This window comes from Somniosus microcephalus, chromosome 12, assembly GCF_052327205.1.
Source record: "Somniosus microcephalus isolate GS21.2 chromosome 12, FLI_Smic_1.0, whole genome shotgun sequence".
Taxonomy (NCBI): domain Eukaryota; kingdom Metazoa; phylum Chordata; class Chondrichthyes; order Squaliformes; family Somniosidae; genus Somniosus; species Somniosus microcephalus.
This window is the reverse complement of record NC_140998.1, coordinates 105,577,964-105,605,533: the sequence shown is the minus strand read 5'-3', so window position 1 is coordinate 105,605,533 and position 27,570 is coordinate 105,577,964. Positions and strand designations below refer to the sequence as shown.

At 49.0% G+C, this 27,570-nt stretch overlaps 1 protein-coding gene across 3 annotated transcripts in view; it reads left to right on the top strand.

The window, feature by feature from the left end:
* npas3 (neuronal PAS domain protein 3) overlaps positions 1 to 27,570 on the top strand; it is a 1,485,068-nt gene that overhangs the window by 1,059,148 nt on the left and 398,350 nt on the right. The window lies entirely within an intron of this gene.

Genomic DNA, 27,570 nt, shown 5'->3' with positions numbered 1-27,570 from the left:
AACTGAGCTATTGGTCTTAACAAATTGAAATATTCGTCAATGATCTTTGTGACGGATTAATTCTCATTTTAACTGATATACTACATTAGACCAGTATAGCCACAAGGAATGTTGCTGGCAGCTATTAGTCACGTACGTGCTAAATGTATGTGTTTTCTCATTGAACTAAGAGAAGATTGTTAATTGTCTGCTGCGCATGCACATTTTAAGAAAAATGTTACAACTGTTGATATCATGAAGCTCAAATCTACAGTTCTTTGTCTAGAACAAATAATTGTATTGTACCTTGAAGTAGGTAATATTTGAAGTAATGTTTGAGGTATTTCACTTAGTAAGAGGGCCAGTAACTGAATTTTCCACATAACCAGTTCCTTTTCAGTTAATATTGATTTCCATTCTGCAAAGACTACAGAGTTGGTATCAGAGGGAAGGATTCCTTTCTTTGATATGTTTCCTAGCTGACATGCTTGCGCCCTGCTTGAGAGGAATCATTTAGAGGTTGAACTATCAGATTTTATATTATTACCTGATCTACTAAACAGCCAGTTGAATAGGTCAGGTAATAATAGCAAATCTAATGCACCAAGTAATTTTTCTTCATTTTGAAACTTACACTGCAGTAAGCTTCAAAATGAAGCAAAATTATTTTTAAATGGAGTCAACTTTTATTTAAAAAAATCAATGTAGCACTCAATTAAAAAAGAGACAAAAGAATGTAATCAAAACTCAAACATAATTTCAATACCATTGCAGATATACCATAATATGACTTTAAATCAGTAGTTTGTAGTCAGGGGGAATTTTAAACCCCGGGTGATTGGAACCGGTTCTGGGGGAGGTGGGACCAGTACAAACCGGACGGTTTGCACCTGGGCAGGACCAGGACTGATGTCCCAGGGGGAGTGTTTGCTAGTGCTCTGGGGGAGGGTTTAAACTAAAATGGCAGGGGGTTGGGAACCTGAGCAGGGAGACAGAGGAAAGGGAAACAAGGATAGAAGCAAAAGAAAGGAAGGAGAAAAACAAAGGTGGCAGTCAGAGAAATCAAGGGTTTAAATCAAACATGGCCACAGTAAATAATATTTCTAAAAGGTGTAAGAGTGTTAAAAAAACAAGCCTGAAGGCCTTGTGTCTTAATGCGAGGAGCATTCGTAATAAGGTGGATGAATTAGCTGCGCAAATAGAGGTAAACGGATATGATATGATTGGGATTACGGAAACATGGCTCCAGGGTGACCAAGGCTGGGAACTCAACATCCAGGGGTATTCAATATTCAGGAAAGATAGGCAAAAAGGAAAAGAAGGTGGGGTAGCATTGCTGGTTAAGAGGGGATTAACACAATAGTAAGGAAGGATATTAGCTCTGATGATGTGGAATCTGTATGGGTAGAACTGAGAAATACCAAGGGGCAGAAAACGTTAGTGGGAGTGGTATACAGACCTCCAAACAGTAATGCGGAGGTTGGGGATGGCATTAAACGGGAAATGAGAGATGCGTGCAATTAGGTCACAACAGTTATCATGGGTGACTTTAATCTACATATAGATTGGGCTAACTAAATTAGTAACAATACTGTGGAAGAGGAATTCCTGGAGTGTATGCGAGATGGTTTCCTGGACCAATATGTCGAGGAACCAACTAAAGATCAGGCCATCTTAGACTGGGTATTATGTAATGAGAAAGGATTAATTAGCAATCTTGTTGTGCGAGGCCCTTTTCGGTCGGAGCGATCATAATATGACAGAATTCCTCATTAAGATGGAGAGTGACGTAGTTGACTCAGAGACTAGGGTCCTGAATTTAAATAAAGGAAACTACGATGGTATGAGGCGCGAGTTGGATAGGATTGATTGGGGAATGTTACTCAAAGGGTTGACGGTGGATCGGCAATGGCAAACATTCAAAGATCGCATGGATGAACTACAGAATTTGTTCATCCCTGTTTGGCATAAAAATAAAACAAAAAAGGTGACTCAACCGTGGCTAACAAGGGAAATTAGGGATAGCATAAGATCCAAGGAGAAGACATATAAATTGGCCAAAAAAAGCAGTAAACCAGAGGATTGGGAGCAGTTTAGGATTCAGCAAAGGAGGACAAAGGGATTAATTAAGAGGGGGAAAATAGATTATGAGAGTAAGCTTGCAGGGTACATAAAAACTGACTGTAAAAGCTTTTATAGATATGTGAAGTCAAGTGTAGGTCCCTTGCAGTCAGAATCAGGGGAATTTATAATGGGGAACAAAGAAATGGCTGACCAATTAAATACATACTTTGGTTCTGTCTTCACAAAGGAGGACACAAATAAACTCCCAGAGATGTCGGGGAACATAGGGTCTAATGAGAGGGAGGAACTGAAAGAAATCAGTATTTGTAGGGAAATGGTGTTAAGGAAAATTGACGGGATTGAAGGCCGATAAATCCCCAGGGCCTGATTATCTGCATCCTACAGTACTTGAGGAAGTGGCCCTAGAAATAGTAGATTAATTGCTGATCATCTTCCAACATTCGATAGACTCTGGAACAGTTCCCATGGATCGGAGGGTAGCTAATGTTAGCCCACTATTCAAAAAAGGTGGTAGAGAGAAAACGGGGAATTATAGACCGGTAAGCCTGACATCGGTAGTGGGGAAAATGCTAAAGTCCATTATAAAAGATGTAATAGCAGAGCACTTGGAAAACAGTGACAGGATCGGACAAAGTCAGCATGGATTTACAAAAGGTAAATCATGCTTGACTAATCTACTGGAATTTTTGAGGATGTAACTGGTAGAATACATAAGGGAGAACCAGTGAATGTGGTGTATTTGGACTTTCAGAAGGCTTTCGATAAGGTCCCACATAAGAGATTAGCATGTAAAGTTAAGGCACATGGGATTGAGGGCAAGGTACTGACTTGGATAAAGAACTGGTTGGCAGACAGGAAGCAAAGAGTTGGAATAAACGGCTCTTTTTCCGAGTGGCAGGCAGTGACTAGTGGGGTACCGCAGGGATTGGTGCTAGGACCCAGCTATTCACAATATATATAAATGATCTAGACGAGGGAACTAGATGTAATATCTCCAAGTTTGCAGACAACACAAAGCTGGGTGGGCGTGTGTGCTGTGAGGAGGATGCCGAGAAACTCCAGTATGATTTGGACAGGTTGGGTGATTGGGCAGATGCATGGCAGATGCAGTATAATGTAGATAAATGCGAGGTTATCCACTTTGGTGGCAAAAACAGGAAGGCAGATTATTATCTGAATGGCAATAGATTGGGAGAAGGGGAAGTGCAACGAGACCTGGATGTCCTTGTGCACCAGTCGCTGAAGGTAAGCATGCAGGTGCAGCAGGCGGTTAAGAAGGCAAATGGTATGTTGGCCTTCGTAGCAAGAGGGTTCGAATACAAGAACAAGGATGTCTTGCTGCAGTTGTACAGGGCCTTGGTGAGACCACACCTTGAGTATTGTGTGCAGTTTTGGTCGCCTTATCTGAGGAAGGATGTTCTTGCCATGGAGGGAGTGCAGCGAAGATTCACCAGACTGATACCTGGGATGACAGGAATGGCGTATGAGGAGGGACTGGGTCGATTGGGCTTATACTCGCTGGAGGTTAGAAGAATGAGAGGGGATCTCATTGAAACTTATAAAATTCTAATAGGCCTGGACAGACTAGATGCAGGAAGGATGTTCCCGATGGCAGGGGAGTTCAGAACCAGGGGTCACAGTCTAAAGATAAGGGGTAAGCCATTTAGGACAGAGATGAAGAGGAATTTCTTCACCCAGAGAGTGGTGAACCTGTGGAATTCTCTACCACAGAAGGCAGTGGAGGCCAATTAATTAAATATATTCAAGAAGGAGTTAGATATATTTCTTGAGGCTAAAGGGATCAAGGGATATGGGGAGAAGGCAGGGACAGGGTACTGAATTTGGATGATCAGCCAAGATCTCATTGAATGGCGGCGCAAGCTCGAGGGGCCGAATGGCCTGCTCCTGCTCCTATCTTCTATGTTTCTATGAGCACACAGGCAGACTATCCAGGAGGTGCAGTGGGAGGCCTGGTCCATTTTAACAGCCGGGCCTCAGTTAAATGGAGTTGGCGAGCTGTCCACCCCAATCCAGAGGCAGTTTGCTGGATTCAGGCTGACAGAATATTGGACAGCCTGACCGGCAGCAAGGTAAGTCATTGGGGCTGGAGGGGGTGTTCAGCAGGGTTATTGGGAACGTGGATGGTGTGTGCCCAGGACGGCAGCGACCCAGAATATTTTTGTGGGGTCTAGACGTGCACTCCGGCCCCACAAAAATGTTTTTTTTACTTAGCTTGGAGATCATCGGCTTCTGGTCCGACAATTTCTATTAAGCTGAGCGGTCACGGCGGATACTCCATGCAGTAGGCTGTAAAAATGACTTCATAATAGGGCCCTGATTAGCATAAATTCATGAGGTTCCTGCCTGAGTCAGATAGGCCCCTCAGTCATCTGGCTTTAAGATAGCTGGGGTGCAGAATAATGGCAATTGGGGGGCCGCTTTGATTTTAACTCCCATAATAGCTTCACCTGTGCAGAGGAAGTTATACTATCCCCTAGTGTGTTAAGAATGAGCCTTATGAGGGCAAGATGCATTTGCACTACAGCGTAGTGTTAATGTAAAGCAATTTGGGCTTTGAACCAAGACTAAACTTCCAGTGTAGGAATCAACGAATTCCTACGAATAACTGAGATCGACACAGGAGAACAATCAAGCAGGTCTTTACTCAACGGAGATGCCACGAGGACTGCCTGAACAGTCACGTGGTTTGCGACGTGACGTCATCGCGTTTGCCCGCGTTTACCCGCGCTCTTAAAGGGGCCACGCCCCGTACATGCAAACTCTATATACAAAACACAGTAATGCCTAACACAATGGTACAGGTTTAGGCTGGTGTTAGAACATCGTTAAAGAGAATTATATACAGTTAGCCAGAGTCATTCAGTGGCTCTGCCACATGCGCCCCCCCAGAATTCGCTTTAACGGACAAAGTCAAACGGTGAGGGGGTCTGACGAGCCTATCAGAACGACTCCTGTACTCTCGAGGCGGAGGCTGCAGGGCGGCTGGCGGTCTGGCGGGCGGTCGCACTTGTTCTGCTGTAACGACGATGGGTGGCCGACCCCGTCTCGGCGGTTGTGCTGTCTCGACGGGGCGGTCGAGGTCCAAATGTGCTGGTTTTAAGCAGTCGACCGAAATGTGGTCCGGTTTACCACCGACATCCACCGTGAAGGTTTTGTCCCCTGCTTCCAACACGCGGAAGGGTCCGGTATATGGGGCCTTGAGCGGATCCCTATGTGCGTCATGGCGAATAAAAACGCATTCAGCCTTGTGAAGCTCCGTGGGAACGTGTGACCTCTGCAGCCCGTGGTGCGAAGTGGGCACCGGTGCGAAACATCTGGCCGCCTCTTGGTGACTAGCAAGCTGGGCAGACGCGGACCAGGGCTCCGTCGATGTTGGTAGGAAGTCCCCTGGGACTCACAGCGGCTGACCATACACGAGTTCCGCTGATGAAGAGTGAAGGTCTTCTTTGGGGGCCGTGCGAAGGCCCAACAGGACCCACGGTAGCTTGTCTGCCCATCCAGCGTCCTGGAGGCTGGCCCTCAGGGCGGCTTTCATTGAGCGGTGGAAGCGTTCGTAGAGGCCATTCGCCTGTGGGTGGTAGGCTGTGGTGCGGTGTAATTTGACACCGAGTCCTTGGGCCACTGCATTCCAGAGTTCGGAGGAAAACTGCGGTCCCCTGTCCGACAAAATATCTGCGGGCACTCCGAAACGGGCGATCCAGGAGGAAATGGAACGCCCTGGCCACGTCCGCCGAAGTAGTGGATGACAGGGGGACCGCCTCTGGCCAACTGGTGGTGCGGTCAACCATGGTCAGGATGTGTGAAAAACCATGGGAGGGTGGGAGTGGTCCTACCAGGTCCACGTTGACATGGTCAAAACGTCGCTCCGGAACTGTGAAGGCGGCCAACGGCGCTTTGATGTGGCGCTGTACCTTGGCCTTATGGCAGACCACGCAGGTGTTGGCCCAGTCGCGGACATCCTTATGCGTGCCATGCCGTACAAATTTCACTGACATCAGTTTCTGAGAGGCCTTCATTCCAGGGTGTGACAACTCACGTATGGCGTCGAACACTTTGCGGCGCCAGACGACCGGCACGACAGGACGAGGATCCTGTACGGAGACGTCACACAACAGCGTGGTACCTGCCGAATGGAACTTGACATCGGCCAACTGGAGGCCAGTGATGGCTGTTCTGTAAGCTTGGACTTCCAGGTCTGAGGCTTGGTCCGCTGCCACGAGGGCGTAGTCAATGCCCAAATGAACCGTATTGACGAACGCGCGGGAGAGGCAGTCTGCCACCAGGTTGTCCTTACCGGCCACGTGCCGAATATCCGTGGTGAATTCGGATATGTAGGTCAGTTGACGCTGCTGTCGGGCTGACCACGGTTCGGCGGTCTTGGACATTGCAAAGGTCAGCGGCTTATGGTCCACAAAGGCGGTGAAAGGACGTCCTTCCAGAAGGAACCGAAAATGGCGGATGGCCAGAAAAAGGGCAAGCAACTCCCGGTCGAACGTGCTGTATGCTGTCTCGTTCTGCCGTAATCGACGGCTGAAGAATGCCAACGGCTGCCACGTCTCGTTCACCCACTGCTGCGGCACGGCACCGACTGCGTAGTCCGACGTGTCGGTGGTGAGGGCGATGGTGGCTCCTGGCAGCGTGTGCGCCAGCATAGTCGCGTTGGCTAAGGCGCTTTTGGTGTCGGCGAACGCTCGGGCCATGTCATCCGTCCAGTCTACCAGGTTCTTGCCAGTCTTGCCCTTGAGGGCCTCATACAGGGGCTGCATGAGTAGTGCCGCCTTAGGCACGAAATGGTGGTAAAAGTTTACCATGCCTAGGAATTCCTGCAGGGCCTTTATGTTCTGCGGGCGTGGAAAGGATGTCACTGCCTCTACCTTCGAAGGTAAAGGAACCGCTCCCTCTGAGGTGATGCCATGCCCCAGGAAGTCAATTTGGTGCAGGCCAAACTGACACTTGGCCAGGTTGATAATCAGGCCATGTTGGCTGAGGCGTTGAAAAAGGGTGCGTAGGTGACGGGTATGTTCTTCCTTAGTAGGACTGGCAATTAGAATGTCGTCTAGGTAGACGAAGAGGAACTTGAGGTCCCGCAGCACAGAGTCCATCAGGCGTTGGAAAGCTTGGGCGGTGTCCTTTAACCCAAACGTCATTCGTAAAAACTCGAAGAGGCCGAATGGGGTGATGACTGCGGTCTTCTGGACGTCTTGTGGATGAACTGGGACCTGGTGGTAGCCCCGGACGAGGTTGACTTTAGAGAACACAGTGTTCCCTGCCAAATGGGCAGAGAAATCCTGGATATGGGGGATCGGGTACCGATCAGGAGTGGTGGTGTCGTTTAGGCGTCGATAGTCGCCGCATGGCCGCCATCCGCCGCCAGGCTTCGGGATGATATGGAGGGGTGAAGACCAGGGACTATTCGACCAACGAATAATCCCTAACCGTTCCATGGTTGCGAACTCCGCCTTCGCGACCGCCAGCTTGCCAGGTTCCAGGCGCCGGGCCCGCGCGTAGACCGGGGGGCCGTTGGTGGTGATGTGGTGTTCCACACCATGTTTCGTGGCTGTGGAGGAGAACGTGGGTCTTGTCAGGTCGGGGAATTCGCCTAGCAGGCGACCGAACTCATCAGGAGTCGGGAACGCACAGGAGACGGTGCGTGACTTAGTGTTACTGCGGTAACACGGAAGAGAATTAAATGTTGCTGCGTTGATCAGCCGCCGGTTCCTGACGTCGACCAGGAGGCTGTTGGCACACAGGAAATCCGCGCCGAGGAGGGGCTGGGAAACTTTGGCCATAACAAAATCCCAGTGAAAATGTTGCCCCCCGAGGCACACCCCCACTCGCCATCTGCCGAAGGTCCAAATTGCTCTGCCATTGGCCGCTTCAAGGGTGGGGCTGTGATTCCCCGTCTGCACATCGAGGGCGGACGCGGGTAAAATGCTGCACTGCGCTCTGGTGTTGCACAGAAAACGACGACCGGAGACAGTATCGGTGATGAACACCAATTTTCCCGCGTTGCCGATCGCGGCCGCGGGGTGTCCGTTAGACCCGCTCCTCGGTGGTCACAGTGTCAGTTGTGGTTTGGTTTGTTGGGGAAAACTGCAGGGAGGGCGGCAATGCTTCGCCTTCGCGCCGAACTGCGCGTGGTAGAAACACAGTCCAGCAGGCTGACGAGCTGGGACAGCGTCTGCGGGGGATGGGAGCCTCGTGGCGGCGCAGTACTGCCGAGTTACAGCGAAAATTTTGTCAGCCTCCGCAGCGAGTGTTGCGCAGCCTTCAACTTCAGATCTGGCCAGGGCAGCTTGTACCTGTTCAGGCAGTTGGCTGAGGAAAATCTCGCGGAATAGGAAACATTCCCGTTCTGAGCCCAGGAGCGTGAGCATTTGTCTCATCAACTCTGAAGGCTTGGAGTCCCCGAGCCCGGGCATAGCGAGTAATCGACAGGCGCGCTCCGATTTCGTGAGCCCGAAAACCTGCAGTAACCGCGCTTTGAGGGTTTCATACTTGCGCTCCGTTGGGGGATTTTCGAGGAGGCTGACGATCCGAGAGGCAGTAGAGCTGTCGAGTGCGGAGACCACATAAAGATACTTGGTCTGATCCGCATCGATGTTCCTCAGGGCGAACTGGGCCTCGACCTGAATAAACCACGAGGGCGCTTGCTGCTCCCAGAACTGCGGTAGCTTCATGCTTCCATGCTGTGCTCTTCTTTTGTGAAAACGTTCACAAAAACGGGGTCACCAATGTAGGAATTAACGAATTCCTACGAATAACTGAGATCGACACAGGAGAACAATCAAACAGGTCTTTACTCAACGGAGATGCCACGAGGACTGCCTGAGCAGTCACATGGTTTGCGACGTGACATCATCGCGTTTGCCCGTGTTTTCCCGCGCTCTTAAAGGGGCCACGCTCCGTATATGCAAACTCTATATACAAAACACAGTAATGCCTAACACAATGGTACAGGTTTAGGCTGGTGTTAGAACATCGTTAAAGAGAATTATATACAGTTAGCCAGAGTCATTCAGTGGCTCTGCCACACCAGTGTAAATTGGAGATCAAAGTGGGGTGAGATCTTCTGGGGGGAGTAGTCTCGCATCGTTTCAGCTTGACACCACATGGCGTGTAAATCCAATGCGGTGTCAAACCTTGTTTACAATGTACTTAGTAGTCTGCTGGACCTCCTGGAAATCCTTTAAACTTATCTTGCATCAGTTTAAACATTTGAAGAGCAGGGACTCTTCCCCTCCCCACTCCTTAAGCATTTAAATATCTAACTGTTGGAAGAGATCTTGATGTATGTGTGCATTCAGGTAACATAAAGCTCTCTTCTAAACAGGACTACAACAACAACTTGCATTTATATAGCACCTTGAACATAATAAGACTTCCCAAGATGCTTCAGAGAAGCATTATCAGATAAACTTTGACATGAGTCACATAAGCAGATATTAGAACAGGTAATTAAAGTTCCAGCCAGACAGGAGCCAAGCAAAGTAACCAGAGTTCTGCCTGACTGCAACCCGAACTGCAGCTACCTATCTCGAACCCCCCAACGGCTACCATATGCCAAGCAGTGGGTCTGTCAAGAGCATTAGGCCCATTCAACTGACCTGAACCCAGAAATACAGACAAATTCAATTCATTTTGAGTGGCGTGCACTTTGGGTGCACGCCGACTGACTAGCGCCCAGTGTGGCGGAGGGGAGGAAAATCCATCCTATCTTTTATCTCAAAGCCTTCAGAATATTTTCATCACTCTTTTTTGTAGCCAAAACCTTGTTGTCTTAGCATAAGACTTAGCATCAGCACCTTCTAACACTAGTGACTACTGTAAATGGAATTCTTAATAACATCAGTTTAGGCATCTTGCTTACAAATCTGCAGGTTGGCCTACACTCTAACAGAGTTGAGATGGCAGGAGAGGGTGCAAATCTGAACTCCGTGTGAATGATAACCATAAGGGCCTTGTTTTGTAATGCTGTCATAATGTTTATGCAGTCAGATACATCTACTAACTTTGTAACAACCGGATTGCAAAGAATGCCATCTGTGAGCATAGTACATTCAGTTCATACCTCCTATTTCCCATTATTATTTTCCTTTTTTGCAGTTTTTTTGCATGTTGAGTTGGGTCATGTGCCAATCCACCAGACTCTACTTATTGTTAATGTGTGATCGCTGAATAGTGTCACTGCATGACAAAATGTATAACTCTGTTGATAAGGCACGGTGGCATAGTGGTTAGCACTGTTGCCTCACAGCGCCAGGGACCCGGGTTCGAATCCGGCCTCGGGTGACTGTCTGTGTGGAGTTTGCACATTCTCCCCGTGTTTGCGTGGGTTTCCTCCGGGTGCTCCGGTTTCCTCCCACAGTCCAAAGATGTGCGGGGTAGGTTGATTGTCTATGATAAATTGACCCTTAGTGTTAGGGGGATTAAATACGTGGGGTTACGGGGATAGGGTGGGATATGTGTTGGTGTAGGGGTTACGGGGATTGGGTGGGATATGTGTCGGTGCAGGCTCGATGGGCTGAAATGGCCTCTATCTGCACTGTGTGATTTTGTGATTCTGTGAAATATACTTACCCACTATAGGCACGATTGTTCATAAAATTTACTCAAAGACAAAGTACTAATTAAAAAAAAAATTATGCAGAATGAGCCATCATCATTAAAATGCTACAGTTTAATCAAGTTAATTTGTGCTGATCTATGGAGTTTTAAGGTTTTCCAGCCTCTTGGTTCATTGCACGTTGGTATTTATGAAGGTACAGTTGCTGTCTCATTCTATTAAGATTTTGAACTTTAAGACCTCTGCAACCTATTGTAGGGTTATAAACATGAGGACCTCCCTTGTGGCTTATTAACAGAAATGGAGGTTAAGGGCCACAGTTATTATGGGATACCACTGAAAAAAAAAACTTTTTTGAGGCTGACAAATCTTGGTTACAGTTTACAGGTAACATCCACATAAGTCAAGCAAGGACGACAGCAGAAGTATACTGCCAGTTGTCCAGAGTTTGTTCGTTGCAAAAATCTCCCAACAAGGAATGATTCCTGGCCAAATATAAAGCTCAGTGGCATTATTTGTAATTCCAATTTGGATAGTAACATCGGTTGTCTTCTCTTTGGAAGAAAAAAATAAGGTGATGAACATTTCTCTCGTTAATTGAATTAAGCTATCTAATGTTTCCCGATACTTGCTCTTTTCCCGTACTCTTTAATAGCTTTCTTTTTCAACTGTTTATCTAACTTCCACGTAAACATTGTGGTTCAAGCAATAGCCACTTGTGGTGACATATTCTGTATTTGTGTGAAATGCTTTCCTCTAAACTCCCTCCTTTACACTTCTAGTACTAATCCTAAAATTATTCGCCTTTATTATAGATATATCAACCAGTGGAAATAATCTTAACTATTTACCTATCACAGTTTCATTATTTTTGTCACTTCTGTTAGATTAACCCTTAACCTTCTCTACACCAGTGAAGACCGCCGAGTTTTCAAATCTTTCATCATAAATATATCTTCTCATCTTGGTGAAACTACAGAATGTTGTATCTTTTCCATGGCTCCAATACCTTTTCTATAATCAAGTGGCCAAAACTGCACATAATATTCCAAATGTGGCCTAACCAATGGCTAGCAAAAAAGAACTTGCATTTATACAACACATTTTACGTCCTCAGGATGTTTCAAAGTGCTTCTCAGCCAATGAATTACAATTGTACAGACCATCGTCTTGCTTTTGTATTCAATGTTTATTTATATAAAATACAGAATCCTATTTACCTTTTTTTAGCTTATTCCATAAACAAATAAAAAATCCCCTTTTTGAGATCTGTGTACCTGCACCCATAGATCTCTCTGTTCATTCCACTCCAGAGAATTTTCCATTTTGTGAATATTTCCATTTCCTGTTATTTTTTCCAAAGTGTACTATTTTACATTTACCTTTGTTGAACTGCATTTGTAATATATTGTCATTTCTTCTAACCAATCTGTGACCTACTGCAGTCTCCTGCATTCTTCTCACAATTTGCCGTGCCCCCTAATTTAGCATCAGTAGATTTTGACATTATTCTCTCAATACACATTTCAAAATTCTTTATATGTATACGGAGAACAAGAGAAGTCCCAACTCAGATACTCAAAACTAGTTATGTCTTGCCAATTGGGAAACGTCCATTTATTCCTACTCTCTGCTTTCTATCCTTCTGCCATTCCTCTATCCATGCTACTATCTTACCTTTAATGCAATAATCCTTAATCTTTGCAACTAGTCTCTTGTGCGGCACTTTATCAAAGTATTTTTGAAAGTCTAAATACATCACTTCCACTGTCTTCCCGGTGTCTGTCCCCTCAGTAATTATCAATTATCTCAAAGAATTCAGTAACAAGCATTCCCTGTCCTTTACAGATTCATGCTCACTATCCCTGATTAGCCCAAATTATTCGAAGGACTCACTGATCTTATCCCTTATTATAGTCACTTGTAGTTTTACTATTACTGACCATGATTAACAGACTTATCCCTTTCCTCTCTTTGAACAGAGCTGTAACATTTGTCACCCTCCAGGCCATTTGTATAAATACTATTTCCAAAGAATTTGAGAGAATTATTGTTTGTACCTTTTACAATCAGTAATAAGCATTCCTCAGCATTCTGGAGTGTAAGCTGTCCTGGCCCATTGATTTTTTAGGCCAAATTTCCAAGAGGCCTGATCCTGGCATTTACACCCAGATTGCGCCCACTGATGCCCTCCAACGTTGACCCTGCTAGAGTATGCAGAGTCAGGGATACCATTTCTGATATCTAATTTGCATGAGGCTGGTGGGCAAAAGAGCCACTAGGGGCGCAACTTAGATGCCTGCCGACCTGAATCTGCTGAGAAAATCAGCCTCTGGCTGTTATATCCGAGATATGGTGCAGTCAGGGTCACTCAGAAACACTGAACAGAGTCCTCAAGCAATCCCATTTGTAAGTGGGCCACATTAACCAACCAGAAAAGATTGAATACCTGGGGATCCAGCCCTCTTCCCTGACCTGGATCTCCTTCCCCACTGCACCCACCTGCGCTCTTGAGGAGTCTGGTACATCTCTTCTTTCTCGGCATACTGGCCTCCAAACTATGCCGGGTCGCTGAGAGGTTGAGGACCCTGGAACACTATCATAGGGAGTCCTCAACCTCCATCCAACTCCCTCCATGTCAGCGACCTTGTTTAGGGTGAGCAGAGATTCCACCCCAAATAAGGCCACAGGAAACAGTGCACTAATCCAGGACCCAGTGATTCCAATTTCCAGCAGAGTTTGTGTCCATCCTGCTGGACTCCACCAGAACAGCCAAGGAACATACTTCCTTATAGCAATTAGTACTTCCAGTTTCCACATTTTTTTATTTTATTTTATTGGAATCTACATGTATTTGTAAAAAGATCTATTAGCCTGATCCATCATTTCTCCTTGTCGCCCTTTGCCCTTTTTCCTTCATTATATTTATTCCCAGCACCTCCCCCATCTGCTTCACAGTAAGTCTTTCCATGAGATTACTAGTTTAACCTCACACCCACAGCTCTATCTAATCTTGGTGACAGTTCAGGTAGAATCTGTCCCTTCTGTACAGCCACTGCAGTTCCAAAACTGGTCCTAATGCTCCACAAATTTAAAACTTTTGTTTTTGCACCAGTCCTCCAAATGGGAATTCAGCCCCTTCTACTACCTCTCTGCCTTAATGCATGGGGCAGGCGTATTACTGGGAATACTAGCTTTGAGGTCTTGCTTTTTAGCTTTCTTCCTAGCGGCTTATATTTCCTGCACAAGACATCTTCTCAGTTCTACCAATATCCTTACTTTCCACATGATCTCCAACCACCAGCTGCTCACACAACCTTTCCAAATATTTGCCCATACGCTCCTTGATGTATTTCACTCTGGTACCAGGGAGGCAACCATTCTGGACTTCAAGCCCAGAGACATTACCAACAGGTACCTATCTACACATAAATATTATGTTACACTGTGGAAATATTTGTACAGATATATTTGAGAAGGTTTTCAACTATAATAGAAGTCCCATTCCATGATTTGAGCACATAATCTGGGCTGGCATTTCAGTGCTGAGGGAATGCTGCACATTAGGAGGTGCTGTCTTTCAGATAGGATGTTAATCTGAGGTTCTGTCTGGTCAGGCAGATGAAAACGAACACATGGAACTATGTGAAGAAAATTCTTCTGGTATCCTATCCAATATTTATCCCCCAATTACCACCATCATCATAATAGATTAACTGACTATTTCTCTTATTGCTGTTTATGCCACTTTTCTGTGCACAAATCAGCTGCTGTGTTTGCCTACAGACCCTTCCATTAGGAATTCAACCCCAAAGCTACATTGATTTGTGAACTGAATTCCTCGATGGCACAGAGCTATTATGCAGCCAACCGGTTTCAGGTGGCAGGTAGACCCAGGCCAGCCTCAAGCACTCCCCCGCCCCCAATTAACAACATCAGAACTGCTTGTATAAAAGTATGAAAGTGCTAAAGTACATACAAAGCAATAAAGAGCTCCAAATGCTAATTCTTCACATAAAACACACAGTTGGCATGTACTGAGTACACTGCAATACCTTGAACTTAGCTACTGTATTCACAACTCTCTGTAATCTGGCTTTAAAATCTGAGATCAAGAATTACTGGGTTGTGCATTGGTATACAGTGATTATATATCCTGCAGTTTTCAAAAAATGGCCTCTAGTTAAGAGGGGAGAAGAGAGAGAAACATGTTATTTTAAACTAACAATTACTTTATGTCCCAGTGCTTAACCCCACCTTACACATAATTCTGAAATATCTCATTATGTGTCCCAGAACATAATTTTCAGCAATCGGGTGAGAAGAACATCACAGTTAATCAACTTCGACTAAATTAAGTCTGTAAAGGTGTCAGAATATTAGGCAAGAAAAGAAAACAAAAGCTTCTGGCCTGAGGAATAAAATGTAGAACCCAGGCTCTGGATGATTCTTAGCTCCTTTAGTAATGAGGCCAAGATTCAAGAGCAGGCCCACTGTACGGAACGACATATAACAGGACAGTATTACTAAACCAAATTCCACTCAAAGCTCCTTTATCCCTAAAAAGAACTTTATGGTTCATGTCCTAAGAGGATGGTATCTCAATAACTGGAAAAGTAAAAGTGCACCTTTACCAGTTGCAGAGTTCCCATCCCCACTGCAATCCTGTTCTGCTAAGCACAGTGTACTGGCCGCGCTAGACGTGCTCCTATCTAGTTATCCAGCAAGTTAAACACTCTATTCAAAATAATTCTTCTGAAGCCGTTTGCTGTTTGAAGCCTTTACTCGAACAGATTTGTGAAACTGTAAACAAAGACAATGTATGTTTTGTACATAAACTGAGTACTAGACATTCGATATTACATAAGATATAAACATATTTACAACAGTAGAATAGACTAATTGTATAACTAACTAACATTTGGACTAACTTCTATAACTATCAAATATTAACCTTTTATAAACATAGTATTTTCAAAATATTACTCTGACAACGTTGCTATTATGCTAAGGAACAAATACTCACAGATATTACGCTTGGCCTAACATATGAAATCAGATTACATTGGATTGTGAATGGAACCTCTCATGGCAGATTCTCCATTACTCAAGTCAGGTTCTTCCTAGCAAAACTGCTTCCTGGGGTCAACAGGAAGAAAGGTAGGAAGGTCAAATGACTACTCACAGGAAGAAAGGAACAAAGGTCAAATGACCTCACACAGGAAGAAAGATCAGATGACCTTTCCAGCATACAAACTGTTAACACAATAACCACCACCAGAGGGTGCTTTCTGCACACATAAAATGTTCATTGGTCCAGAACACTCCCCGTCTGGGGTCGTTAACGACTCCACATAGTCCGAACTCTACTTGTCACTGGAGTCCTCTGGCGACAAAAGAAGAACCACCTCAGAGACAGTCCGTCGGTGTCGATGATAGGATGCAGCTTCCGTAGACTGCTGTGAGGGGGTAGGTTGCGTTCTGCTACGCACAGTTCCAATCTGGGTATGGTGAGGTCTGGCTGGGGCGCCAACTTGCCTCTATCAAAGACGAAGCCGATTTTGCTTTGTCCTTCTTGAGTGGTGACCTTCAGATAAGCCACACTTGCAATGGCCTTAGCGGATGCGTCTGCAAAGACACAAAGCTCTTTGAATTGGGCATTTAAGGGAGAGAAAGACGAATAGCAGCGATGTATTCGGATCTCCTGTAATTCTTAGAGTGAGTCTCTCCATCTGTCCCACTCTGCTTCCATCTCTTCAGGCAGAGGTGAATCCCACTCTTCAGCGTGTGTGGAGAATTCCCTGAGGAGCAGCCTGCCTTGTATGGTGACAGGGGCTAAGAAGCCAAGAGGGTCATATAGGCTGTTGACTGTAGAGAGCACTCTTCTACGTGTGAAGGGTTTCTTGGCGTCTAGGACTTGGAACGTGAACGTGTCTGTTGCTATGTTCCATGACACCCCTAGGCTACGCTGTAGGGGGAGGTCATCAGTGAAGAGGTCTAGGTCCTTGACGTCCTTAGCACGATCTTCAGGGGGGAATGCCTCCATCACTGCTGGTCTGTTAGAGGCTATCTTATGCAGCCTGAGGTTGGATAGTGCAAGTAGTTCCTGGGCTCGTCCGAGGGTACTGATGGCCTCTGCTTCGGTCGGGAATGACTTCAGTGCGTCGTCGACGTAGAACTCTCATTCGATGAACCCTCTCACATCACTGCCAAAGTCGTCGTCTTCTTCCTTGGCAGCCCTCCTTAGTCCGTATATGGCGACAGCAGGGGATGGGCTATTCCCAAAGACATGGACACGCATTCTGTAGTCCACAATGTCTCTATTGGGGTCATTGTCCCGATACCACAGGAAGCGGAGGAAGTCTCTGTGGTCTTCTCGCACCACGAAGCAATGAAACATGTGCTGGATATCGGCAGTGATGGCGACGGGCTCTTCCCTGAATCTCATGAGCACTCCAAGAGGCTGTTGTTAAGATCGGGCCCTGTGAGGAGTACATCGTTGAGAGAGACGCCCTGATATGGTGCACTGGAGTCAAACACCATGCGGATCTGTCTACTGCATGGGGTAAGGTAGCTTGGACGACCATTCTCCAAGATGGAAGTCTTAAGTGTGCTCACCTGAGATGGCTTGTTCTCTAGTGTGCGACGTCCTACAGGGTACACATTAACGAGGCATATCTTGGAGCATGCTCTTGCGCTCACTCCTTCTCCACACACCTCGGTGCACCTGGATGTAATCTCTGGACCAGCAGCTCCCTCTCTCTCCCCGCCGTGCTCTGATGCGGGAGGAGGCGTCTCTGACTTCCAAGGAGCTGGGCTGGTGTAGTGCTGAAACGTGCCGATCACTTTCACATTCAGTGCATTTTGCATCCACCTTGCAGTTCTTGGCGAGATGGCTCGTGGACGAGCAGCACCTGAAACATATAGAGTTCTCTTTAAGATATTGTTTCCGATCTTCCAGGGACATCTCCCTGAAGCCTCTGCACTTCTTTAAAGGATGGGGCTTGTTGTGGATAGGGCATTGTTTGCTCACATCCTCAGGTTTCTTCTGAATCTTTGTGTGCTCAGTTGAGGACACTTGCATTCTGTGGACAGATATTGGTGTCTTTCCATGTCTGTCGAACTTGTCTCTTCTGGCAAGTGCTGGTTGGGAGGAGAAGAAGTTGAAGCTGGGGTCGTTCCTGGCTTTGGCTTCTTTACGGATGAATTTAACGAACGCAGAGAATGGTGGGAATGCCACGTTGTGCTTTAGCTTGAACTTTGATCCAAACGTTATCCACTTCTCCTGCAGGTTAAATGGAAGCTTCTCAATGATGGGACTTACCCCTCTGGCAGTGTCTAAGTAAGATAGACCGGGTAGGTAGCCGTCCTGCTTTGCGGCTTCGAGTTCCGACAGCAGATCTCCAAGGTCGCGGAGCTTCTGGGGTTCCTTACTCGTCAACCTCGGAAAGTTCTCCAACCTGTCAAAGAGAGCCCTTTCAATGGCTTCGGGCGAGCCGTAGCTTTCTTCCAGCCTCACCCAAGCCTTCTTCAACCCCTCTGGCAGCTGCCCCACATTGGCCGCTTTTATCCTGCAGGCCTGTCCGGCGGACTCTGGGCCGAGCCATTTGATAAGGAGGCCGAGCTCTTCTCCTGCCGATAGGTCTAAGCCCGATATGGCATCGTGGAAGCAGGACTTCCAAGCCCGATAATTCTCCGGCCTGTCATCAAACTTGATTAACCCCGAAGTCACCAGCTGGGTGCGTGCAAGGTATTTGGCGAGGTCGTAGGTGCTGGGACCTGTGCCAGGGTTGCCTTGGCTGGGGGCTCTGTTGGGGGTCTCAAGGAACCGAGAGGGGATTTGCCTCTGACTTTCTCTATTCGGCGTCCTATTCCTTTGCACCGTGTCTTCCGTTCTGCTGGCGGAGACTCTGTGGCTTGAGGCACGCCGTCTGCTTTGACCTTGGTTGGCAACTTGTGGCATGTTATACGAAGTGCTTGCGTCTGTAGAGATGTGCGGGCCTCCATCCCTTTCTCCTGTAAACTGTATGTCGGCATGGTCGCTCACGTAATCTATGGTGCGCTGTCGTGGACTCTGCCACGGAACGGGAATTAAAGGTTTGTAAGCTGTCTCGGGAACAGCTCCCTCCAAAATTGCCTCGAATACTTGTGTCTTGGCTAATGCAGCATCTATCTCTTTTTGTTGCTGCAGAGCGCTTAATGTGGCTTGGAGACGGGCCTGTTCGGCCTGGCGTTCCACTTGGTGACGGGCCTGTTCCGCTTGGAGTCGGGTCTGTTCTGCTTGGAATCGGGCCTGTTCTGCTTGGAGTCGGGCCTGTTCTGCTTGGGGTTCAGCTTGGAGACGGGCCTGTCTTACTTTTATTTCTATTTCACTGTCCGCATGCGCAGCTCTGGCTTGAGCTGCTACTAGCTTAGCCCGTGCTTTGGCGATGGCTATGCTTACTCTAGAACCACCCGATGACCGTGAACCAACTTGCGATCTGTAGTAACCGGAGCTTATAGACCGATTGTCACGTCCTATAGTTTCGTCTGCCTGTTTAAGGTCTTCTACTTGCTGCAAAGCACTTTTGTTATTATCTTCTGACATGTTGATGTGAGGTAGATGTGCTCTATGAGGTTAAGGCTTACTCTGGGTTCCTCCTGCTCCGCTCTTCACAGCTAGCCATATTGCTATCTTTTCACTGATATCTTTTCACTGTACTGGCCGCGCTAGACGTGCTCCTATCTAGTTATCCAGCAAGTTAAACACTCTATTCAAAATAATTCTTCTGAAGCCGTTTGCTGTTTGAAGCCTTTACTCGAACAGATTTGTGAAACTGTAAACAAAGACAATGTATGTTTTGTACATAAACTGAGTACTATACATTCGATATTACATAAGATATAAACATATTTACAACAGTAGAATAGACTAATTGTATAACTAACTAACATTTGGACTAACTTCTATAACTATCAAATATTAACCTTTTATAAACATAGTATTATCAAAATATTACTCTGACAACGTTGCTATTATGCTAAGGAACAAAGATACTCACAGATATTGCGCTTGGCCTAACATATGAAATCAGATTACATTGGATTGTGAATGGAACCTCTCATGGCAGATTCTCCATTACTCAAGTCAGGTTCTTCCTAGCAAAACTGCTTCCTGGGGTCAACAGGAAGAAAGGTAGGAAGGTCAAATGACTACTCACAGGAAGAAAGGAACAAAGGTCAAATGACCTCACACAGGAAGAAAGATCAGATGACCTTTCCAGCATACAAACTGTTAACACAATAACCACCACCAGAGGGTGCTATCTGCACACACAAAATGTTCATTGGTCCAGAACACACAGTATAAGACAATGCAACGTGTGCTCATGTTCATTTCCTCCCCTTTCCCCTCTTATATCAATGGTCTTCTAAGGGATGGGTGGAGGCTCCAACCCACAAGGGCATCCTAGGAATATGAGTGCTAGGTCAGGACCTGACACATATGGGTCCTGGCCTAGTTTCTGGTCGTTCTGGCAAACTCTCACTGAAGTTCTGGTGGAAGTCTGTCAGAGTGGCAGCAATTTATTTGCCCCAAGCTACCTAGAGGTAAACAGGTACTGTAAAGGAAGGTGATGGGAATCTGAGGAAATAAATAGAGTATCTATTTAAAAAGTTATTTGGAGCTATTGAGAGGCTTGAGTACCAGATTTGATCTGGATCTCAGTTTAGATCTAATCAGATTTTTCAAACTTCCATATCAATTTAAACCTTGGTTCTTATAAATTCTGGACAAATATTTTCTACCACTGAACTAACCTGAAGCTGCACCAGTGAATCCTGAATTGCCACAATTGTGCTCTTTGAATTTAGTTCTGTGATGGTGATAATATATGAAACCAACATCTTATAAAAGTAATATTCTACAGATAGTTAGAAAGTGTCATATTATAGGTTCATGATAACATAAAGGCCCTGAATTTGCTAGAACAAAATGGTTAGTTCACAGCGCACACTGTTATTAGTGCGGAAAAACCAAGCAATTTATGGCGAGGTAGAGATATGCCATGTGTCGCTCCTTCGTTAGCCTCACAAAAACGGGAGATCGCTGTCAACCTCCCCGTGAATGTCAAGAAATTGCTTGATTTGCAATGTAAATATGAATTAAACTTGCCGCCGAAAGTTAGGGCTACCCTGTTAATCTATCTTCTTATCTATCTATCTATATATATAAAAGGATCGATCTGTCGGTCTGTCTGTCCTTCGGTGTGTCTGTCCGGCTAAACACTCGAAAGTTATAGAGCGTACCTACACGTGCGTTACGTCCAAAGAAAGCTTACCATTCCAGGACGGTCGTCAGTGTATTTACTTTTCGGTCGGACAAAAATTGTTCGCGCGTTATGCAAAAAACCTTCAAAATTCCACTCATTATCCGCTCATTAGCATTGATTGACTGACGTCAAGGTCAGTCAATCCTGTGCCGTCATGATTGACCAATCCTACAGTTCAGTCACCTGATGGTTGACCAATCGGTGTGTGTGTGGGCGGGACTAATCGTTTTCATCTCCGGGATCTGGCAGCCATTGCCTCAAGCTAAAAACCCCATTGCCTCAACCTAAAAATATGCTCATCGAGGTTAGTATCTTATTTTTTTTCAAAAAGATTTACCAAAAATATTTTATAAGTACTTTAACTTTCATCTTTGAAGGTATTAAAAGCTACAAATGTTTAGGTTAAAAAACAGTGCAAAACGGGCCTAGGCTTCTCCAACTGCCAACAGCCCAAATCCAGTCCCAGGCTTCCGGCCCACACATCCACCAGGCCCAAAAAAGCCCTGGAAACTGCCGACAACCCAAATCCAGTCCCAGGCTCCCAGCCCACATATCGACCAGGTCCGAGAGGGGGGACAGACAGGGGCAAAGAGACCGCGCAGCCCAAAATTGCCCTCGCACCGCGGGGCTCCCCTGCTAGTCTATCTATATATATAAACGGATAGATCTGTCTGTATGTCTGTCCTTCGGTGTGCATCTGACCGGCTATGCACTCGAAAGTTATAGAGCGTGCGTTACATCAAAAGAAAGCTTACCATTCCAAAACGGTCGTAAGTGTATTTACGTTTCGGCCGGACAAAAATTGCGCCGGCGGTATCCAAAAAACGTTCAAAATTCCGCTCATTAGCATCTCATTATCCGCTCATTAGCGATAGAGTGACGTCAAGGTCGACCAATCGTACGCCGGGTTCCTGGCGCGTGCGGGCGGGCCCTCATACAGTCGAGTGACGGGACAATTGACCAATCCTACGCTTCGGTGACCTGACGGTCGACCAATCGGTGCGTGTGTGGGCGGGCCTTATCGTTCTGAACCGAGGTGAGTCGCCGCCATCTTGATTCCATTCTTTTTCCCGCTTTCTGCGTTTTTTCTTTTCAAACCTACATTTCCAGCAAAAAAAAATTGCTTTTATTAAATTGTTTTTAAAAAAACTTCATTCATTTGTAAATATTTTCTCTAACCTGAAGATTCTTTTTCCTACCTTTCCCCGTTTTTGTAAGGCCTCAGAACCTAGGCCTCAAAGCCTGGGCCTCTCCTGCCCAGCCACGCCCGAGCTAGGTCATTGTCCCACGGCTTCTGCTAAGCTCCCCTCTCTCCCCCCCCCCCGTCACGTTACCCGGGGCAATGGCGTCAGCCACGAGGGTCACGGGACATACACAAGGTGCGCGCGCAGCAGGAGCAGCTGAGACGCGGCGTCTCTGTTCCCCGCTCGGCTCGGGCGGGGGGGCGGGGCTCTCAGGAGTGCGGATCTCGGGCGGGGCTTGGAGAGCGGGAAGGGTTACCCCGGCAACCGGGCCCGCCGGCCGTCTCTCACAGCCGCAATCGGCGGTCTTGAAGCCAGCTCGGGAGGGCGGGGCTCCGGAGTGCGGGAGGCTGGTGCTCGGGGGGGCGGGGCTCGGGACATCGGGGGCGGGGCTCGCGACATCGGGAGATCGGGGGACGGGAGATCGGGGGGGCGGGACATCGGGACATCGGGGGACGGGAGATCGGGGGGCGGGACATCGGGAGATCGGGGGGCGGAACATCGGGAGATCGGGGGCGGGACATCGGGAGATCGCGGGGCGGGAGATCGGGGGTGGGATATCAGGAGATCGCGGGGCGGGACATCGGGAGATCGCGGGGCGGGACATCGGGAGATCGGGGGACGGGAAATCGGGGGGCGGGACATCGGGAGATCGGGGGACGGGAAATCGGGGGGCGGGACATCGGGAGATCGGGGGGTGGGAGATCGGGGGGTGGGAGATCGGGAGATCGGGGGATGGGAGATCGGGGGGCGGGACATCGGGAGATCGGGGCTCGGGGACTCCCCCTCCCCTCCTCCCCCCTCCCCTTCCTCCCTCCCTCCTCCCCCCTCCCTTCTTCCCCCCCTTCCCCACTCCCCCCTTCCCCCCTCCCCCCTCCCCCCTTCCCCCCTCCCCCCTTCCCCCTCCCCCCATTCCCCCTTCCCCCTCCCCCCCTTCCCCCTCCCCCCTTTCCCCTCCCCCCTTTCCCCTCCTCTTTCCTCCCTCCCCCCTTTCCCCTCCTCTTTCCTCCCTCCCCCATTCCCCCTCCTTCCCCCCTCCCCTCCCCTTTCCCCCCCTTCCCCCCAGTCGCGCTCTCTCTTCCCCCGTCGCTCTCTCTCTTCCCCCCAGTCGCTCTCTCTCTTCCCCCCAGTCGCTCGCTCTCTTCCCCGCCAGTCGCTCTCTCTCTTCCCCCCCAGTCGCTCTCTCTCTCTCTTCCAACAACAACATGCCCTCAAAACACCCTTGGCACCGCCGGGCACTTCAGCTAGTCTCTATTATATATATTTTATTTTATTTTATATATATTATATCAAAATATATATAAAGCGGCTCTTCTGTCTGTCTGTCTGTCTGTCCGCCTGGTCTCGATGCGTTTGGAAGTTACAGAGCGTACCGACGCGCGTGTCGCCTCAAAAGAAAGCTTGCGATTCCGGACTGGTCATCGGCCTATTTACGTTTCGGCCGGACAAAAATCCCGCCCGCGGTATCCCAAAAACGTTCAGCGTTCCGCTCATTAGCATCTCATTAGCGACCGTGTGACGTCGAGGGCTTCCTACAGTTGAGTGTCGAGTGACTCGACGATTGACCAATCCTACGCTTCGGTGACCTGACCGGTCGACCAATCGGTGCGTGTGTGGGCGGGCCTTATCCTTCTGAACCGAGGTGAGTGGCCGCCATCTTGATTTTCCACAATTTTTTCCCCCACACTTTCTGTGTGTTAGGGAACTAAGGTAAATATTTCAATTATGTGTTAGGCAATTAATTAACAATTTATTTGAGTTTTATATTGTGTTTAGCAACCCCCCCCCTCCTCCTCACCCTCGCGCAGGGGGGACTCGGGGCCTGAAGCTGAAAAAATTTCTCTCTCTCTCTCTCTCTTTCTTCCCTCTCTCTCTCTCCTTCTCCTCTTCCCTCTCTCTCCTTCTCCTCTTCCCTCTCTCCCCTTCCCTCTCTCTCCTTCTCCTCTTCCCTCTCTGTCTCTCTCTACTTCCCCCCTCTCAGGTGTCGCGGACGGAGCGCGGGCGCGCCGCCCGAAGTTTCCCGCTCGCTAACGGCCTTGCCGGCTCCCGCGGGCCGCTCGCACTGACCGCGCATTGCGCCGCCCGCACTCACCGCGCATTGCGCCGCCCGCACTCACCCGCGCATGCGCCGCCCACACTCACCGCGCATGCGCCGCCCGCCCGCCCGCAGCGGCCGTCCATCAGCCGCGCGATACGCGGGGGACCTCAGCAACAGCACCGGACCTCAGGCGCTAGGCAGGGGGAGGGGCCGGAGAGAGGGACAGAGGGGAGCGGGGGAGTGGGGGAGGGGAGGGGTGGGGGGGGGAAGAGGGAGGGAGGGGAGGGAGGGAGGGGAGGGAGGGAGAGAGGGGAGGGAGGGAGAGAGGGGAGGGAGGGATAGGACAGGGAGAGGACATGACAGGGAGAGGTGGGGACACACGGGCAGGGAGACCAAACGCCCCAAAATTGCCCTCGCGCCCCAAAATTGCCCTCGCAACGCGGGGCTCCCCAGCCAGTATATATATATAAAAGGATACATCTGTCTGTCTGTCTGTCCTTCGGTGTGTCTGTCCGGCTATACACTCTAAAGTTATAGAGCGTACCTACATGTGCGTTACATCAAAAGGACGCTTACGATTCCAGAACGGTCGTAAGCGTATTTACGTTTTGGCGCGACAAAAATTGCGCCCGCGGTATCCAAAAAACGTTCAAAATTCCGCTCATTAGCATCTCATTATCTGCTCATTAGCATAGAGTGACGTCAAGGTCGACCAATCGTACGGTCGAGCGACCCGACGGTCGACCAATTGCTGCGTGGTGGGGGCGGGTTCCTGACGCGTGCGGGCGGGCCTCCGAGAGTTGAGTGACGGGACGATTGACCAATCGTACGCTTCGGTGGCCTGACGGTCGACCAATTCGGTGCGTGTGTGGGCGGGGCCTTATCGTTCTGAACCGAGGTGAGTCGCCGCCATCTTGATTCTAAACTTTTCATTTCTTTTTCCCCGCTTTCTGCGTGTTTCTTTTCAAATCTACATTTCCAGCAAAAAAAAAAGTTGCTTTTAAAAACACAAATTGTTTTTTAAAAAAGTTAATTAATTTGTAAATCTTTTGTCTAACATCTATAATTTTCCTACCTTTCACCGTTTTTGCAGGCCCGGGGCCTAGGCTTCTCCAACTGCCAGCAGTGCAACTCTAGACCCAGGCTCCCGGCCTAGACAGAGACAAACACTGGCAGAGGGGAGAGGGTGTGCTGCCTCAGCTCCATTCCCGGGGTCAGTAGGTGGGGAGGCTTCATAAGCAACTGGGTAGGTCGCAAGCCCCGAATAATAATCTGAAGATCCTGTGTTTGCAGCTGAGGAAATTTCTTCTGCTGACAGCCCCAGGTTAACGGCAGCCATCTTTGTCAAGGAGGGCGAAAAGTTTCAGTGCGACGCCATTTTGATTCAGTGTGTAACAGAGTGCATGCGCGGCCATCTTAGTACAGGAACATAGAGTGGGTGGGGCTTCAGTGCTTCCAATCGGGTCCTGGTGACCGGGACAGACAATCGACTGTGTGGGCGGGGCCTAATCTTTCCAACTGAAAAGCAAGCAGCGGCCATTGTTTGTGATACAACACACTGAGAGGTGAGGACCCCTTTTGCAATAAAAAGATTGGTGAGGTTGTAAAGTGTATGTTACAGAAAGATTTACCAAAAATGTTTTATAAGTACTTTAAGTTTCATGTTTCCCCACCCCTTGCTCCTCCACCCCTTGCCATGTCAGTGCAGGGGCCCGAGGCCTAGGCTTCTCCAACGGCCAGCAGCGCAACTCCAGTCCCAGGCTTCTGGCCCAGACAGGGACCAACACTGGGAGAGGGTCTGCTGGCTCCCCCCCCACTTTCCCCCCCCCCCGCCATCCCTTTGCCCCCCCCTCCCTTTCCCCCCCCTCCTCCCTTTCCCCCCTCCTCCCTTTCCCCCCCTCCCTTCCCCCCTCCTACCCCCACACCCCTTCCCCCCAACCCCCCCCTTCACCCCCCTTTCAACCCTCCCCTCTCCCCCCTCCCTTTCCACCCTTCCCCCTTCCCCCCACACCCCTTCCCACCCCCTTCCCCCATCCCCCTTCCCCCCACACACACCCCCTTCCGCCCCCCCACCCCCTTCCCCCCCACAACCCCTCCCCCCCACCCACAACCCCCCACACCCCCTTCTCCCCCACACCCCCTTCCCTCCCCACACCCCTTTCCCCACCCGCCACCCACCATTCCCCCCCACAACCACTTCCCCCCCACACACCCCTCCCACCTACCCCTTCCCTCCCCCACACCCCCTTTCCCCCCCCACACCCCCTTTCCCCCCCACACCCCCTTTCTCCCCCACCCACCCCTTGCTCCCCCCACCCCTTGCTCCCCCACCCCTTTCCCCTTTCTCTCCTTCCCTCTCTGTCTCTCTCTCTCCCTCCCTTTGTCTCTGTCTCCATCCCTCCCTTTGTCTCTGTCTCCCTCTCTCTCTCTCTTCCCTCTCTCTCCTTCCCCCTCTCTCTCTCCTTCCCTCTCGCTCTCTCCTTCCCTCTCGCTCTCTCCTTCCCTCTCTCTCTCTCTCCTTCCTCTCACTCTCTCCTTCCCTCTCTCTCTCTCCTTCCCTCTCTCCCTCTCCTTCCCTCTCTCTCCTTCCCTCTCGCTCTCTCCTTCACTCTCTCTCCTTCCCTCTCTCTCTTTCCTTCCCTCTCTACCTCTCTCTCTTCCCCCCCAGTCGCTCTCTCTCTCTTCCCCCCAGTTGCTCTCTCTCTCTTCCCCCCAGTTGCTCTCTCTCTCTTCCCCCCCCGTCGCTCTCTCTCTCTCTTCCCCCAGTCGCTCTCTCTCTCTCTTCCCCCAGTCGCTCTCTCTCTCGCTTCCCCTCAGTCGCTCTCTCTCTCTCTTCCCCCCCAGTCGCTCTCTCTCTTCCCCCCAGTTGCTCTCTCTCTTCCCCCCAGTCGCTCTCTTCCCCCCAGTCGCTTTCTCTCTTCCCCCCCAGTCGCTCTCTCTTCCTCCCCAGTCGCTCTCTCTTCCTCCCCAGTCGCTCTCTCTCTTCCCACCCAGTCGCTCTCTCTCTTCCCCCCCAGTCGCTCTCTCTCTTCCCCCCCCCAGTCGCTCTCTCTCTTCCCCCCCAGTCGCTCTCTCTCTTCCCCCCCAGTCGCTCTCTCTCTTCCCCCCCAGTCGCTCTCTCTCTTCCCCCCAGTCGCTCTCTCTCTTCCCCCCCAGTCGCTCTCTCTCTTCCCCCCCAGTCGCTCTCTCTCTTCCCCCCCCAGTCGCTCTCTCTCTTCCCCCCCAGTCGCTCTCTCTCTTCCCCCCAGTCGCTCTCTCTCTTCCCCCCCAGTCGCTCTCTCTCTTCCCCCCCAGTCGCTCTCTCTCTTCCCCCCCAGTCGCTCTCTCTCT